Source organism: Panthera onca, chromosome A2 (assembly GCF_046562875.1).
Source record: "Panthera onca isolate mPanOnc1 chromosome A2, mPanOnc1 haplotype 2, whole genome shotgun sequence".
Classification (NCBI taxonomy): Eukaryota; Metazoa; Chordata; class Mammalia; order Carnivora; family Felidae; genus Panthera; species Panthera onca.
The window spans coordinates 31160336-31175399 of NC_138340.1; the positions used below are offsets into that span (position 1 = coordinate 31160336).

The 15064-nt window shown below is 42.2% G+C and overlaps 1 protein-coding gene and 2 non-coding genes across 5 annotated transcripts in view; 2 read left to right on the forward strand and 1 right to left on the reverse strand.

The window, feature by feature from the left end:
- The window catches only part of SYNPR (synaptoporin), a 313866-nt gene that overhangs the window by 265863 nt on the left and 32939 nt on the right, over positions 1-15064 (forward strand). The gene's annotated exons all lie outside the window — the stretch shown is intronic.
- On the forward strand, positions 4534-4697 carry LOC132680000 (U1 spliceosomal RNA). Its single transcript, XR_009610477.1, has one exon. It is a non-coding gene; the product is annotated as a U1 spliceosomal RNA (small nuclear RNA).
- Positions 10406-10468, reverse strand: LOC132679976 (small nucleolar RNA Z39). Its single transcript, XR_009610453.1, has one exon. It is a non-coding gene; the product is annotated as a small nucleolar RNA Z39 (small nucleolar RNA).

A 15064-nucleotide genomic window follows, 5' to 3' on the forward strand; every position in this document is an offset into this window, starting at 1 on the left:
GGACTCACATGGGTGAAACGAGTACAGCCCAGAATACCCACATGGGGACACACATACACACATATAGGAGCACAACAACTCTTGGAGGGGCACAGTGGCCGGGATAATGGTTAAGGAAATAAATTTTCAACTTCTCAACCTTCACATGTACATTTGCCTAAAATTGATGAGAATGTTCTACAAGTGAAAATACCCGGCTGTCTTCTTTCTTAATTACCTATTCACATTTTACAAAAGAAAAACATCCTTCCTTTCCATCCCAGGTATCACCACACAATACATTGCTAGGAGGCAAAACCATTCAGGTGCTAATTAAAAAGGGACCATTTGAAATATTGACGTTGTTGGCGTTGAAAGCAAGTGATTCTAATGCCTGAGTAATGCACTCTTTTGCATATAAGGAGGTTAACAGTTTCTTTATTTCAATAATATTGAAAAGTCCTAATCGACTCATCAGCTGATGGACCATTAAAAAACAATTTCTGATGACAGATCACGATGTGATCAGGACATAGAACTCAGAAGGAATTCAAAGAAATTAATGGCATTGCCATAACAAAACTCCATCTGTTCTCATCTACTCATTTATGCAAGCAAGCTTTCTCAGCACATCTATAGAATGAAAAATGGGAAGAGAATTTAGGCTGAATCATAGCCCATTCTAGAAATAAGTAATATTTGTCCCCCCACAAAAATATATAAACTAATTGAAGAAAAAGCCCCACACATTTCTAATAAAATGTTTACTTTTTAAATTTAATAATTATTAAAATGTATAATACATTTATATTGTTTGGAACAATTGTGCATTAAAAATATTTACTAATAATATCACCCAACCCAAAATAAATTTTTGACACTTAAAACATTAGGGTCATGGGTAAAAGTTATTTCAACTTACAAACGTATATATTCATACATATAATAGGGTGATTGATAAAATGCTTTCCAATATAAAAAAAATATTGTATTAGGGTATAATTTTGTGATGGAAGTACAATGGAAACACAAATCCATACCAAACAAAAATCACATGTAAAATTTGCAACTGCTAAAGAGGAACTCTTTTATTACTTTTTTTTTTTTTAATTTTTTTTTTTTAACGTTTATTTATTTTTGAGACAGAGAGAGACAGAGCATGAACGGGGGAGGGGCAGAGAGAGAGGGAGACACAGAACCGGAAGCAGGCTCCAGGCCCTGAGCCATCAGCCCAGAGCCCCATGTGGGGCTCGAACTCACGGACCGCGAGATCGTGACCTGAGCTGAAGTCGGACGCTTAACCGACTGAGCCACCCAGTCGCCCCTCTTTTATTACTTTTTAATGGAAGATAGAGATTATCGAATACTCCATTGGATTCATTTAAAAATGGATACAATGGGTATGTTTTAAAATAGAAATATGTATTGCCAGAAATTATGTTCTTTGAACTATTTAGATTTTTTGTTTGTTTGCTTACTTACTTATTTTGAGAGTGGGTGGGGAGGGGCAGAGAGGGAAAGATAGAATCCCATGCAGACTCCATACTGTCAGCACAGAGCCCAACACAGGACCCGATCCCACAAACTACAAGATCATGACCTGGGCTGAAATCAAGAGTCAGAAGCTTAACCTACTGGCACCCCAAGAACTATGTAGATTTTTAATAAGAACAAAATTAGATGTCAACTATATAGAAGTGGGAACATAATTTTTCAAAATTCTTTTAGGGATTATATAAATAAATTTTACAGATATCTAACCTAATCTATATATTATGGAGACCTGAACTTTAAAATAAGCACAGTTTGAAGGATAACTGGATGAAATCCCAATTTGCAGAGCTTTGTGATTCAGTTTGAAAGGACCCCCCCCCCCAAAAATTCAAATTTGTAGCCCTTTAATATGTTATCTTGGAAAAAGAAGAGTAATGCACAGAACTTGAATCTTTGAACCGGTGTCCTTTTCTTTTTTTTTTCTCCCAAATTGAAGCTACTGGTCTTTATGGTTTTAAATTACCTTTAAGAGAGTCACCTAACTTGGGCTTATCCCTCATGTGATATGCAGATATGCGAAAAGATTGCTATATATGTACCACAGAACCAACATGCATGCATCCGTGCATGAGTACATGTGGACACTGTTACAGAATTCTAAAGTCAGAGGAAATGTCCTGACTTCCTGAGAGAAGATGTTGACTCAGCTAGTTTGCTCACCAAGTGGAAAAAGATGTATTTTGTTATATAAAACCACATTCTCCTCATGTGAAATAATCTTGTGAAGGTATGCTGCTTCATCTCTGTGTAAATAGTGTCTCCCATCCAGCAGGATATAATGAAATCCTGAATTGTGTACTACACTGGGTAGGTTCTGTTTTATTACATGGTGGAAGAAGGGGAGGGGCAGGAGAGATCTTTCTAGTAATAAAAAAGGAAAGGCTCCTAGATGAAACTTCCGTGATATTAAACAACTGATATACTCATTACTTAGCAGATGAAAGTTCATTGACAAATGAGCCTGAGTCCTAAGAGTCACAGAAGCAGAATGAATGTCAAGGATCAGTATGATGCCATTACAACTGCAAATGGCGAGCCATTTCAATTCTTTTTTTTTTTATTTTTTTTTATTTTTGAGAGAGAGAGAGAGACAGAGCATGAATGGGGGAGGGTCAGAGATAGAGGGAGACACAGAATCGGAAGCAGGCTCCAGGCTCTGAGCCATCAGCCCAGAGCCCGACGCGGGGCTCGAACTCACGGACCGCGAGATCGTTGACCTGAGCTGAAGTCGGACACTCAACCGACTGAGCCACCCAGGCGCCCCAAGCCATTTCAATTCTGACCCCACCATGAGGAGGCCACAACTGGGGGAGAAAGAGTGGGCTATTCTACCCACCTCTAATTGTGAGTTGGCAGAGGACAGAAAATCCACACCGTGAGCAAGGTCTCAAGAAGGTGGTTCAAACCTAAGAAAACTTTCAAATGCTATGTTAACAATGATGGTACTCGTTTTCAGTCCATCCTGTTTATTCAGAAAGATGGCTACTGATCATTACTTGGTCATCTCAGATCTTGTTACCATCTATTCTTTTTTTGTTGTCACTTTGTTTTTAAGAAAACACACATTATTTCCTTCATTTATTCGTTCTCCAAATCAATCTTTTCCTATGAAACAACAAAGCTACCATATTACAGTGATGTGAACTAATTCAAGCAGTTTAAAGAAGTCAGGTATCATTTTAAGCTAGCTCACATCTACAACAATTTCCCATCTTGCTCTATAGTCCTCTAGGACATGATGTTACACATCAAGCATAGATAAGATCAGTGTATAGGAGAGTGATGAGATTGGTAATGATGTTGGTAATAAGAACAATAATGTCTACTGGTATTGATTGAATTTCTACTAAGTGTGAAGCTAATAGTCACAACAGCCCTAGTTTATGTTATTATTCACATGTAGAGAGGAAAGGGAGGCTCGGAGAGGTACCTGGCTCTCCCAGGTCACATCCCTAATAAAGCATAGAGAGTTTGAACCCAGGTTTCCAACTCCAGGGTCCAAATTCATAACCACCGTGCAAGAGGGTCCAAAGTCCTGACAGGCATTATGCTATGAAGTTAGAGGGGTGGGGGCAGGTAACACCAATTGGTTGATACACCTGGACCACTCCTAGACTGTCTTACCCTGGATACAGAGAAACCAGACCCTACAACCCCTGGACTTTTCTATTCATTTGATGCCATCATGGCTTTTTATTTGCCTTTGAAATCTATTTGGAGTCCTGGAATGACTGCTATAAATCTCTGATGCTAGAATAACTAGAAGGTTCTGTTTGTGCTGCTGTTTATCTCTGTTGCACATGGAAGATGTCAATGCTAGAAAACAAGCTTTAAAAGTGTCCAGGATCAGTAGGTATTATAAATCAGAGATTCCCAGGACTGATTCCTATACATTTGCAAGCAGTTGTGAGAAATTTCAGACAGACTGGGGCCATGCTTACCAATGGCTGTTTTTTTTTTTTTTTTTAAAGTATCTCTTTCTACTGAATATGTTTGACGGGATGGTACACCTTTAAGTAAAACTGAAAATATGAATGCCTTCAGAAGTAACATAATTGTTAATGATGCTGAATGACGCAATAGCAAGAAAGTCGGGCCAGAAGAATCAACCAGCCAGTGGACGTCACTACAGTGCATGCCTTCTTGTACAGATGAATAAATTACAGTTCTCAGAAAGCAGAAAGGGCCACCTGAATGGTGGCGTGGTTGTGAATTGAAATGTCATATCTGGTTAGATCATTTTGTCACGTTCCTTAGAGTACAGTTTTAAAGCCAATCTTCTGCCTGGATTTCTGTGTCAGGATATTCTGAGCCATTTTCAGATCTCATGTCAAATAGTCACACTGTGAGGCTTTGGGGTTTTTTTCATATTAATGTAAAGTAGATTAAAAAAAAATCTTACAGGGCTGTCAAAATGCTCTAAGAATGAGTACATAACAAACACTGCCCCCATTTTGGTGAATCCTTGTGACAAGAGGTTTGGTTTAAAGTAACTACTCTATACTTACCTGGCAGGGGAGATAGCATGATCACGAAGGTGGTTTTCCCAGGGCGAGGCTTATCCATTGCACTCCGGATGTGCTGACCCCTGCGATTTCCCCAAATGTGGGAAACTCGACTGTATAATTTGTGGTAGTGGGGGACTGCGTTCGCGCTTTCCCCTGGTAATAAATAAATAAATAAATAAATAAATAAATAAATAAATAAAGTAACTACTCTAGGAATTTAGGAGAATCAATATCCACCGTAAGATTTTGTGGAAAACGAAAAAGCTGCGTTATTTAAGCTCTGCTTTACCCATAAATGTTGACCGAAGGCAGTTTATGGGACCAGCAGTGTTTACCCATTGCAGGCACAGAGTGGTGTCATGGCTCACATTTGTTTTATGTTCAATGCCTTCCAAATATTTTCTCATCTAGCCTCAGAACAACCCTGAGAGAGAAGTAGAGGAATTAGAATCAGCCCCATTCTACAGATTCAATTTACCACCTCTTTAGTGAGCACCAGGCCTTGGAAAATGTGTCCCTGGGAGATTAGAAACCTTGCCTGTTGTCAGAGAAGTTAATGGCAGAAGAAGGACTGAGACTCAGCCCAGTGATCTTATGGGTAATGGCCAAGCACCAGAGTCATGGATTTTAACCCCCCTGTATGACCTAGTATTTAATAGTTGGAAGCCTTACTTCACCGGTAGAAAGAAGCTAATGATAACACATGCCACAGGGCTGCTGAAAAGAAAGGAGGAGTTAATGCCTACAAGGCACTTTGCACAGGGAAAGGCATACAGTAAGTGATAAATTAATGGCATCTAATGGCCACACTATTATTGCCAATAATTTTTTAAATTTTTTTTTTATTTTTGAGAGAGAGAGAGAGAGAGAGAGACAGAGCACAACCCGGGGAGGGGCAGAGAGAGAGGGAGACACAGAATCAGAAGCAGGCTCCAGGCTCTGAGCTGTCAGCACAGAGCCCGGCGCAGGGCTCGAACTCATGAACATCGAGGTCGTGACCTGAGCCGAAGTTAGATGTTTAACCTATTGAGCCACCCAGGTGCCCCTATTGCCATTAATTTTAATCATTCTCCCACCCACTACTGGTAGGACCTTAGCCCAATAAATAAAAATTGTAGGCAGCTTCCTTTAATTGCTAGCAGCCTTCTCAATTCTTCTTTGCTTAGTGCCTCTACCCCACACTCTCTCCTCTCTCCAATTCCCCCAAGGATGGAGCTTGACTCAGGACTTCTTCTAAGACCACAATTGCTAGGTTGACCCACCCAGTTAACCTTTCTGTTCCTGTGACCCCACTCCATTAGACAACTAGAAGGTGGATTTTTAACCCCCAAAACAAAATAAGGCTCCCTGTTTTCAAGTGTGGGCTAAGGCCATCGCTAAGAGAGGACCAAACAAGGCAGGCAAAGAGCTGATGCTCGGAGTCTCCAATGCTGGTTCCTCCCAACTACATCTTTCTTAGCTGTAATCCAAGATGGAAATCAGAACTGCAGCCTCCGAGCTGAGAAACCTCTCTCCCTCCCCCATCTCTCCCTGCTCTGTCTTTTCTCAACTTGTCAATTCCACTTCATTTCTGTGTATTTTCTTTTAATAGATCATAAGTTCTTCCACAGGCCAAGCAACATGCATTTAGGGGTGAATTTAGAGCATCCAGTCTGGTGGAAATTATTGAATAATTATGAGTCTCCTAGAACTGACCTGCTTTGGTAACTGACAGCAGGTGTACCTCTGAGGTCCACAGGCCAGGGCGCACCCTCCCCAAGTGGGCTGGGCTGATATTCAAGACAACTCCAGAGCATTTCGTACTTGGTGAGAGGATGCGTAGAGACTGTGTTTGAAGTTCTGCCCCAGGTACACTGTATTTGATGCTAAAAAGAATAACATTATTTGAAGCCCACAAAGTATGTATCTTGTTAGTCAGAGGCACACTTGCCAGAATCTGACACTCCAGCCTCTGGGTGTGTGTGTGTGTGTGTGTGTGTGTGTGTGTGTGTGTGTTTCCTCCCCACCCTTTGAGACAAGAAGTGTAGACGTTGCGAAAGGGTATGGACTTAACCTTAAATGAACCTTTATCCAAACTACTACACGTTTTGCATCAACAAATATATTTTTCCAGAATTGTACCACAGAGGAAGGGAAATAAAGTAATCCATTTAGAATGTTCCCAGCACACCATCTCCACATTTTATCAGATTTTATAGTCTCAGCTCTTTTCTAGCTTCTTATGATTAGCAACTCCTTAATTTAAACGAAGGTTAATTCCCACTGTATTTGGTGCCATGTTTCTCCAATTAGCTTGTTAAACGTGGTCCAATAGCCTTCATAAAGGCAGTGAGTGGCCCCCACCTCTTCTTATCCGGGGTCGGGGCCGGGGATTCAGAGGGTAGTTTAGCACGTCTGTCCGAACTCCAACTGTTTTTGTCAGATTTCCTTTCATCTCAGAGAACTCATCATTCAGTTAGAAAAGCGGGGACCTGGGGGAGACGTGGCAAAGCCCCAAATGTGTCTTTCCTGCGTGTTTCTTTCTTCCCTTTAAAGCAATATGAAATGGGAAATTTGTCTACTCCATGGCCTACCGCACCCAAGAGAGATCGTTCCCTCTTTCTCAAATGGAATAGTGGTTTTCAGCTGGCGGGCAGGAGGGGGGCACATTTGGCAGCCTCAGGAGACAGTTCTGATGGTCACTACTGGGGGGGAATCCAGGGGTAGAGGCCTGGGATGCTGGTGAGCTTTCTGTAGTGCACAGGACACCACACCACAACCAAGAAATATCGGGCTGAAGATGTCAAGAGTGCTCGGGTTGACAAACCCCAACTTCTAGCAACAATCAGCAGCTGTTGAGTACCTGCTGGGCACCGAGTACTATACAAGCTCTTTTCACGTCTTCTCTTTAAAACTTTCATAAATGCTTTTATTTATTTATTTTGAAAGAGAGAGAGAACGTGAGCGGGGGAGGGTGGTGTGGACAGAGGATCTGAAGCAGGCTCCAAGCTGAAAAGCAGGAGATCGTGAGCTGACAAAGTCGGGTGCTTAACCCACTAAATCACCCTAGGGACCTTCTCTTTAAATCCTTAAAGTAACCTTTCAAGTTTGATATTTAAATTCCCATTTTTGAGATGCAGAAACTGAGGCTGAAGAAGCATAAGAGACTTGCCCCCAGGTTTCTTGCCCCAGAGGCAATTCAGGTCTTTCTGACCTCTGCTCAAAACTTGCTTCATTTTTATCTGAATCTACTTCTCGCTCTGCTCATTTCTTGTGATCTAAGGACCTCACTCACCCTTGGCTGTTGGCTACTCTTACCCTGTCTTGTGTTTCCTCTTGTAGCTACCACCAACACATACACAAACTCACACACACGTCTCAGTGTTAGAACCTTTATCTTCAAAGCTCTGCTTTCTGATCTAGCTGCCAAACTACAGAGGAAAATGGTGCCATATCCAATTCTTTAACCAATTTTAGATGTTAACCTGGAAATTAACTCTTGTATTTCTCCCAGAAGACTTCAAGAGCTTTTATACTCGTCCTGACTCCATCTCTAAGTATGAAATTTAAGCCAGTTTGAATGTTTCCACGTAGCTCAGGGCATGAGTTTAAACTCCGGAGTACAAGTCATTTCGTGGGACTCCCAAAGTGGTAAAAACTTGGGAAGGAAGCGGGCAAAGATATTTCCAATTCAATTAACAGCTATACGCAATTTTTAAAAATAATTCATCCTCTGTTCGTTTCTCCTTCTAGTACCCTCAGACACTGTTAGCTTTTAGTTTTGTGTTTCACTCAAACTAAAGTTGATGTGGTATTTCCTTTTTGATTCCAAGACAAAGCTCTTTCTTGGATTCAAGAGTAATGATCTTGGCTGCTTAAGCTCTTGTAGTTCCCAGGCCCTGAGCTGGGCACCAGAGACACATAGGTCCTGGCCTCAAGCTATTTGCTTTACTCTTAGTAGCCTTGATCTCTCACAGAAGATAGTAAGGGGCCAGTGGTTACGAATTGAGGTTCCATACCCAGACTGCCTGGGCCCCAATCTTGGTACCAGCAGTCATCTGTGTAACTCTGGACAAGTTCTAGAACCCCTCCATGTTTCTGTTTCTTCACCTGTGAAATAGAGGTAACGGCGATTCCTAACCTCTTAAATTGTTGGTCAGATTAAATGAGTTAGGACACGTGAAGCTCTTACAAGAACGGCAGGTGCTCATTAATGCGAGCCATCGTTTTCATCAGCCTTATATTATTATCTACCCTGGTGTTTATTAAATCTCAATGGGTTGATCAGCTGCAAAACAAACCCACTGACTTTCTCATCTTTCACAAATGCTTTGGAAGTCTTCCTGTTGCACTGTTAACACCAAACCCTATTTTACATTGTTTCTTATTCTTTGTGCCTCCAAAGCATAAGCTGCTCTCGTTACAGACAAATGCAGTCAATTCTAAGGTGGGGTTTCACACTGTCTGGCCTTTACATCACTCGCTTCCCCCTCTCTTGGCTCTCCTACCCCCAGCCTGGCACTCAGATCTCATAATTCAGGGAAAAGGGGAGAAAGAACAGAACCCCATTAAACTAACCAGGCTCCAGAGAACTGGAGCTTGAATCCCTTCTCAGCTGGCAAGTCTGAAAATAGCAGGAGAGTGTGAAGAGCCCCATTGTGTAACAGGAAGAAACTTGAGGAAATTTGATTGTTTGGGGGCATCCAGCTGAGAAATGAGGTTCAGACTTTCACCCTCCTCCTATCATTTTTTGAAAGTGGTGAAATCTTGCCCACCCCACTCCACCCCCACAAAGGCAAAAATATCCCTACTATTTCCTAAGTTTATTTCTTGGATTCCAGAACAAGCAGACACTCACAAAGAGACGCAGCTTTGGATTCACTGGGGCTCTCAGCCATTTAAGGATGCCTTGCACCAACACCCACGGTTCATTAAACTTTCAAATAATTGGCACAAAGTCCAGAGCTTGAATTTTTATTTTTATTTTTTTGCAACCCTCTGAGCTCCTTCTCCCTGCTGGGCATCTTCATTTCCATTGCTTATTAGTAGGACCCTAATCAAAGCCGCAGAGCCAGGCAAGGAAATGCTTCAAAATTTGCCCTGGGAACACAAAGGAAGTAACGCCAGATAAAAACTAGCTTGGATCCCTTGGCGGGGGTGGGTATTGAAAATACCTGAGAGGCTGGCCCAGCTGTGATTTCATCTTCACTACCTACTACCTACCTATCTGAGACCTATCACTTTGAATCTGCCTCCATGTGGTTCCGAAACGTCTAAGAAACCTTTGAATGATTCATTGGCTGTCTCAAGGAATAAACAACTAAGCCTGAATTGTAATGAGTTTTATTGGTGGCCAGGTGGATTCACTAGCCAATTGGCTAGCCAAACTTATGGGCAGAAAAATAGGTCGATTTTGGCAACCTAGAAGTTACAAGGCTAAAAACAAATTATTACAGTGGAAAAATAACTTAGGAAAATTGCAGTTGAGCTAGAGAAAAGCAGGCTGAGATGTCTGGCGTTTTACCACGGTGCTTACTGCCACCCGTGTTGCTCTTGGAAATAGGAAAATGAAAATCCAAAAATGTCTATCAGCTTCTGAAGCACCCACTCTGTGTGCAAGACATATGGGGACTGCAGTAGCATGAAATACAGACTTTTATATTCATTATTATAAACTACTCTAGTTTCTTCCATTTGGATGGCTATATAATATTTCATTTTATAGAGATAATGTGAATTGTTTAACCAATCTCTTATTGTTAGACTTTGAATTTTTCTCTCTCACAAGCAAGGCTAGAATAATCAGCCTTGTGCTCCAATCTTAACACATTTTAAATCATTTCTTTGGGATAAAAACCCAGAAATTTTCTTTTTTTTTTTTTTTTTACATCCGAAAGCGTTTACAGTATCATGACTTTATTCATACTGATTTGCTTCATCATATGCAAAAAAAAACAGAAATTTTCTTACTGGATTTTAAAGCAGAAATTTCTTTAAATCTGTGAAAAGCGTGTCCTTTAACAAATTACCTCTGAACTGAGTGAAAATTGGGATTCCAACCCTTGACTCTACCCTAGACCCTGCAATTGTATGGCTGTTGGAGAAAAGATCTCCCAAAGAGATCAGCAAAGAGAATTTTCTTCCCAGAGAGGAAAACAATAACGCAAAACTGCCCTGAGGATGCTGCCACTGACACACTGGCTTTGAAACTTGAGATACTGAGGGGACATCAGAAGTCGATTCAAGCCATATTTAAGTAGGCAGAAGCTGGGGCTTTAATTACCAAGGAGAAATCCCCAAGACAGGCATTAATCTGCATGGCAGCATAAGCTTAGCCCCGTCTCTGGACTCCTCCTTTGGCAGGTATCCTTTCTCATGGAGGCTCAGTAGTGAAGTTTCAGGTCATTAATTACTCCTCAGGCCACAAACAGAAGAAGGAAACGAAAATACAGAAATTCCATGACATGAGTTCTTAAAATAATGGAATGGCTTACAGGTTTCATCCTGGGGTTTCTCCAATGGCTGACGTTCTGTATGTGGCAAGCCAGCGGCTGCTTGGGGAACCGCAAGATCAGTAAGAGTCTTGCCGGCCCTGTCGGCTGCCCAGCAACCTCCTGAGCGCCTCTGCATAAATCTGGTGGCTCTTTTCAAACCCCCAAGTAAGCTGTTTCCCGCAACTTGCCTTGGCTCTTTTTCCCCCACTTGTGTCAATTGTTGATGAAGGATTGAAAAAACCAACAGCAAACAACATGGGATTAATGTCCCTGTTTAGAAGATCCAACTCTGGGGGAGCCCATTCTGGGCTTTATGAACCCCGCATGCCTTAGAGATCAGCACAGTTACGGGGAATGGGCTCAGGAAGGGGCTGCAGAAAGGTCAGAGTTGATTCATATTAGGTTCTAGGTATGGAGACTTTTTTTGAGAGAGACAGAGCACAGACACACGCATGCTAGCAGAGAAGGGGCAGAGGGAGAGAGAGCAAATCTTCAGCAGGGTCCAAGCTCAGCACAGAGCCCCATGTGGAGCTCCATCCCATGACCCCAGGATCGTTACCTGAGCTGAAACCGAGAGTCGGCTATTCAGTCAACTGAGCCACCCAGACACCCCCATATGTAGATTCTTAATGAAGGGGTCTCCTACCTCCTGTCTTCTGTTTTTCTAGCCATCATTTCAAACATCTGTAGTTTGTGGAAATGAAGACTGGCTCCTCACTCCAGCATTCAAGGCCTCCAAAGCCGTGACCCCTTCACCTACTTTTCAGAGCTGTCTCCTTCCAATCCCTAATCACTTGTTTTAGCCAAACTGGAGCCCTTATCATTCCCCCAAGATAGTTACTGCACCTCTGTCTGCCACTAGGAATGGTCTTTCTCCTCACCTCTCCCATCTCAGCCTATCAAAGTTAGACTCATCACCAAAGACTCCTCTCCAATGCCGTGTGTTCCATGAAATATTCCTTTACCTTTCAAATCTACCTTCACCTTCCACACCTTTCATATTCCTAAAGATCTATGAATTCCTGCTTTTCAGACCTCCACGGCTCTGTGTGAAAAAGGTTTTGTGTATGAAAACCATTACTACCTTGTATTTTAGTTAGACGTGGTTTTATCTGATTCCCCGATTCATTGTTAAACATCTGAAGGGCAAAGACTATTTCTAACACAGCTATAGTTCCCTAACATCGGTATTAAAAGTGAAATGGGGGGCGCCTGGGTGGCTCAGTCGGTTGAGCGTCCGACTTCGGCTCAGGTCACGATCTCACGGTCCGTGAGTTTGAGCCCCGCGTCAGGCTCTGGGATGATGGCTCAGAGCCTGGAGCCTGCTTCCGATTCTGTGTCTCCCTCTCTCTCTGACCCTCCCCTGTTCATGCTCTGTCTCTGTCTCAAAAATAAATAAACGTTAAAAAAAAAAAATTTAAAAAAAAAAGTGAAAAGGGGGGACACCTGGGTGGCTCAGTCGGTTGAACGTCTGACTTCAGCTCGGGTCATGATCTCACAGTCTGTGGGTTCGAGTCCCGCATCAGGCTCTGTGCTGACAGCTCAGAGCCTGGAGCCTGTTTCGGATTCTGTGTCTTCCTCTGTCTCTGACCCTCCCCTGCTCATGCCCTGTCTCTCTCTCTCTGTCAAAAATAAATAAACATTAAAAAATTAAAAAAAAAAAAAAGTGAAATGGGGTGCCTGTGTGACTCAGTCAGTTGAGCATCTGACTCTTGATTTGGCTCTTGATTTGGCATGATCCCAGTCCCAGGGTTGCAGAATCAAGCCCTGTGTCAGGCTCCATGCTGAGTGTGGGGCCTGCTTGGGATTCTCTCTCTCTCTCTCTCTCTCTCTCTCTCTCTCTCTCTCTATCTCTATCTCTATCTCTCTCTCCCGCCCCCCATCCCTCTCCCCTACTCACATGCTCTATTTCTAAAAAAAAAAAAAAAAAAAAGGGAAATGAATGACCTTTCATGCTAGACCTCAAGAATAGTGTCTGTTATAACCCTTCACACATTTGTCGAATTCCTCCTTTGTGCCAGGAACTGAGGTCAGCACTAGCTGCACATAACAAATGTCTCCTCCAAGAGAAATATGAGAATTCCCAAAAGCTCCAGTTGGGGTGTCCATGGCTCTTGAACTAGAACTTCAGTCCCCACATGCATTTGACTTTCCATTTAGACCAATCATACATCTATCTGAGAGTTCCTCATGCAACCCTGTGTCCCAGGATAGCAAAGCAAGCAACAGGTAAGCTATAGTTCAACTCAATGTCCTTCTCTGATTTTTTTCTACCTATTGAACCAAATTGCTCTAACAGGACTTAGGTTTCATCAAAATTCCACTTCTAACTATGGGGCTTTTTTTGTATGTGCTCTTAACTATGTCTTTTGCTACAAGATTATTCAGAGCCTCCTCTCCTATCTTAAGCATTGTTCTTGCAACAAAGACTGATACCTGCTGACTTTGAGTAAGGCATTATGCTAGACACAGTTGCCTAAGCCTGCGTCTCTCCATCCTCTTTTGCCCTCTCATTTCATAGTTTATCTCTCCAAAACAGAAATACTTTCCTTCCCCAAAGCTCTGGAATTAGGGACAGAGGTCAGAAATTAAATGCTATCTCATCACTCTTGTTTAGAAATACAGAATCCTTATTGGTGTGTGAAAGTGGGAAATAGGAACCCATTTTTCCCATCTAAAGTTGAACAACAGCAAAGTAGAAGTGAAGGGATAGATTTAAATTAGAAAGACTATATTAAATCAGACCAAATCAAAGCCGATTTCACTGTAGGAAATGTATGCAGGAAAAGGTGTAATTATGAAAACTTGATATTCTGCTGCTGTTATGCATATTCACTTTATGAACTTCGACCTCCAGAAGCCACCTAGGACTGCTTCCCCATTTTTAATAAGTATTGAGAATGAGGCATTTCCTGAAGGGATTAAAGGAGGGAGGAGGATTTTTTTTTTTTTTTAAGCTTAGCAGCAACATTAAAACAAAGGAACAACTATTCTTCTGGGTTTTGTGTGTGCTTTAAAAATACTCCAAATAAAACGAACCTTTGGGGAATCAGCAAAGAATTATGGCTTGGCAATTAGGGGGAACACTGATCCATCAGGGGGAAAAAAATCTCGCTATTAATTGCAACTTCTAAATAACATCAGTGAGTCTCTTGTGCAGTTGCTGGGAATACTTACCTTGGGCAAAGGGGGTTTTCAGAGGGTTCCCAGAGGACTCAGTAACTTAAAGACCCGGGCTAACAGCTGGATCATGTTCTAGTCAATAGGACACCACAGCGGTTAATGCAAAACCGTCCTGGAGAGGGACAAACTGGGAATTAGCTCGGACTGGCCCATTCATTCATTCTATGTGGCTGCCAGCCTCATAGATACTCTGTGGGGTTTTACCACACTTTAGGGAGCCTATTAAACAAGGGCGTCAGGACTGTTGAGGGGCTGATTTTTGTATGCCATCTCTCCCACCCCCGAAGTAAAAATCAATGCTGGGAACCCCTGAATTCCATCAGTCTTCAAGGATGTAAAACTGCAGGTATAACCATGAGTGCTGTGAGCTGCTTCGAAATCGTTACTCCTTTTGTCCTCCATCTTACCAATGGGGGCCCAGGGAAGTTGTCACTTGCCCAAAGTCACACAGCCTGTTCCAGAAAGCTCCATTATCGTCCAGTTTGTCTGAGTCCACCAAGAAAGGCTGATGTGAATCAGCCTCCTCATGCCCCTGTCTTCCCATTATTCCATGTCAGTCTGGTTCAGGGCAGAGGCTGTGTGAAAGGAACATGTGGGTAGTGCTGTGAATTTTCTTGTCTTCATTTACATCAAAACAATGGCTGGCTTGGGGACAGGATGCCTCCACTGAAGTTGAGATAGATTTAACTCTGTTTTGCAAAGAACATTCACTTCTGAGACGGACCAAATTTCAGCCTCCCAGGTGGGTGCATCAGTTAGTGAAGCCATTAGTTGAATGTCAAGGCTTTTTTTTTTCTTTTCCCTCCTAGAATCAGGGCTCTGCTTTCCCTGCTGTGGATGATGAATCTAAAATATTTATGTGGCTTT